We start from the raw sequence: 3,186 nt of genomic DNA on the forward strand, positions 1-3,186 counted from the left end.
TAAATTTTTTTGGGTTTAAATTTACTCTTCAACTTTTAAAATGGTTTAATTTAGGTGTGAGTTTAGATGGGGAAAAACGTGCATTTAAGGATTGCAGCGGCCAAAAAATGAAACCATAAGAATCATTTTAAAACCGTGCAGGGGTCTTCAGGAGAATGACTGAAACCACAGGGGTGTAAAGGCAATTTACCGTAGTTTACAGAAATCCTATAATAATAAATTTGTTCAACACTAATTTCAGCAAGGATCCGTGGCGCAATGGTAGCGCGTCTGACTCCAGATCAGAAGGTTGCGTGTTCGATTCACGTCGGGTTCAAAATACTACTTTTATTTTGTTTATGAGCCCAACTTCTCTGTTGCATGGATTCACGTCTGACTCCAGTGAGGGTTTTGTATGCATCAGCATTAATTCTCACTCTCTCTCTCTCTCTCTCTCTCTCTCTCTCTCTTCAGCAATGCCTCTGTAACATCAACCACAACCTCCGCCCGCTGTCTTCGTTGTCCCTGCATGCTCATCGTTAACATCATCGACAGTCATCTGTTTCTTCTTACATCTATTACAAGTTTACTTTACTTTTATTTTCCTAACCCCCTTCTATTATTTCACAGAAATCTTGTTTCACCACTAGGTCTTTTTACTCTTTTCGATGTGAAGATATCTATTACAATTTTTGGCTTAGCATATTTTTTTAACTTATTTTTCTATTTCTACTGTGGAATGGAATGTTGCTTGGGCTTTTTTCTTTATCAGTGTTCTTAATTAGGGGTTCAGTTCATCTAATAATTCATTCTTATCAACTTCTCTTTTGAAGAAATAGAGATAAAAGGAGCAGAAAAAGAGTGTGTGGAAAATTTAGTTCAGTTCATCAATCTGGGGGCCGGCTTATTAAGCTTAAAAGAAACCTTGATTGTGTTTATCTTGTCATTCGTTAAATTAGCTTCAAGAAGAGGACAGTTAAGACCACCGTTCAGTTTGTCATGAACGGTTGACAACAGGAAGTGGAGGATATTTGTAGGGTGATGTAATTTGGTTTTTATCATCAGCACCCCAAGTTGTGCGAATGAAAGTTTGCCACATGATTAACCTGCCTGGAAGGTACATTATGAGAGAGTGTGTTTTGAGGGAAATTTTAGAAATTTTCTACCTTTTGCCTTTAGTTATCTGTCATATGGAGATGCACTCTTTATGTTCAACACATTTAGATGTGTTTTGAATAATTAAGTTGACCGGGGCTACGTTCTCCTCTTTCCCATCTCTCTATTGCCTCGTCCCAGCTCTGCTCAACAGCTAGGGACAGATTCCAAGATCCTGCTGGAGAAGGCTGATCATACGGGCCTTAAAAAGTATGAGATGCATGCCAAGGACTAATCGTGGGGGCAGCTTGGTTGCCTAGAGCCAGCGAAAGGCAACACTTTTATTTTGTCTTCTTTATATTAGCAATTACTAGCACTTGGATGAATTTGTTTTGCTTATTCCTCTTTTAACTGTTTGTAGACAGTGAAGTGGGAGACTATTTTCAAGCAGAGAATGGCCCTAGAGAATTTGGTAACATCTCTTTGTCACCAAATGTTTCTGTACAACTGACACTGCGTTCTCTAAACAAGGTATAATCAATTCAATTCATTCCTCAATTTCTTCATCACGAGAGTGAGCTTCATGTTATGTTTCTACTTTGATATTCTGACCGTTTGTTCTTAGCAAATGTCCCTCATTGTTTTTATTTTTATTTTTATTTTTTTGTATTTTTCATTTGCTATCTTATTTTCAATCTTAATTGTGCATATGTAAAGATTTAAGGGAAATGATCAGATATTTTTGTCTTCCTTAGGAATCGTTTGAAAATTGATGATACTGGACCAATCACTGAGGTCTGCCTCGAACCAAGTACCTGCAAGGGCGGGGCTTTAATCTCCCGAGAGGACTCCAACGCTCAAGTCAGTAGAAGAAGATACCCAAAATGGAAAGTCACTCAGTAGTTAGATGCCTATACCTGTAGAAGTTGACCTCTATTTATAGATGGCTTAAAACTCACTCCAAAAAGATAAAATTACTTTTGAAAGATGACGTTGGAGAGAATCTCGGTTGACCAGATCCCTCTCGTTCAAATCAAATCTCGGATGGAGATCCGAAGGACACGTGATGCTTCCTGAGATAAACACGTGATGGTACCAGGTTGGTAGTCTCCGGGGGTAGTAGAGTAAATTTATTCTTAATAAAATATCTCCTCACCACTTGCCCCCCCCAACACCTTGAGCTGTGCGGCTGAGGAGCTTGGGCAGCTGAAGAAGTAGTCATCCAAGCTTATCTGTTCTTCTACAAAAAAGAGATCTAATAAATAAGGTTACCTATCTCAAATATTGGGCTCGCTTCCCAACTCAATGTCCCCTCACACTTCTCATGCCTCCCAAAAACTCTATAAAAGGGGATGGATCTGGTCCCCTCTTTCTAAGCATCTTGGACTGGACGCATTCTTAGAGTGGAGGCTTTTTTGGAGTAAAGTAAGAGGTAAGAAGGCTCTGATCTTTTTTTTTTTTTTTTTGGCAGAGACCTCTGGTCTCAACCTTGTTGGTTGAGCCCACACGTCTCGGCCCCGCTAGCCAAGGCCGTGCAACCCGACCGCGTTGGTCGAGGCAGCGTGGCTCGGCCCCGCTGGCTGAGCCCGCGCGCCTCTGCCCCGCTGGTTGAGGCGATCGTGCTCCCCGACCACACCTGACTAAGGCTGAGCTAGCGCGTTGGCTAAGGCTGCGTGCCTCGACCCCTAGGGAACTAGCTGACCCTTTTTCTTTTTTCGAGTTCTCTTGACCCCTGCTTTTAATTGGTTTGCCTTTATATGCAGGCTTCTCACAGGGTACAAGAGACTTCGGATAGCGTCTTCGAGTTCAATAGGGGACGTACCGAATCCTTCCTTAAGCATTCTCCCATGCATTTTTCCCTTCGTCTCTGGAATTCTTCTAATCAGCTGGTATTCCCTTGCCTCCTTTCTCTTATTTTTTGTAGTTTTTCGTTGTCTCTCTTCCCCATGTCTCGTTGTTTTAGTAAGTCGGTCCACATGACCTCCTTTAGTAACTCGGACAGGAATAGCTCGGACTATTCTAGCTCATCTAGCTCTTCCTTTTCTCAGTCCGATATGCGAATAAGAGACGCCGAGATCTCATGGCCTTATCCTGATGCATTCTCTTTTGATA

The 3,186-nt window shown here is 41.6% G+C and overlaps 1 non-coding gene across 1 annotated transcript; it reads left to right on the forward strand.

Annotated features, from left to right (window-relative positions):
- The first annotated feature begins 244 nt into the window (after nucleotides 1-244).
- On the forward strand, nucleotides 245-316 carry TRNAW-CCA (transfer RNA tryptophan (anticodon CCA)). The gene has a single exon. It is a non-coding gene; the product is annotated as a tRNA-Trp (tRNA).
- Nucleotides 317-3,186: the final 2,870 nt, after the last annotated feature.

The sequence above is a fragment of the Diospyros lotus genome, chromosome 8, assembly GCF_014633365.1.
Source record: "Diospyros lotus cultivar Yz01 chromosome 8, ASM1463336v1, whole genome shotgun sequence".
Taxonomy (NCBI): domain Eukaryota; kingdom Viridiplantae; phylum Streptophyta; class Magnoliopsida; order Ericales; family Ebenaceae; genus Diospyros; species Diospyros lotus.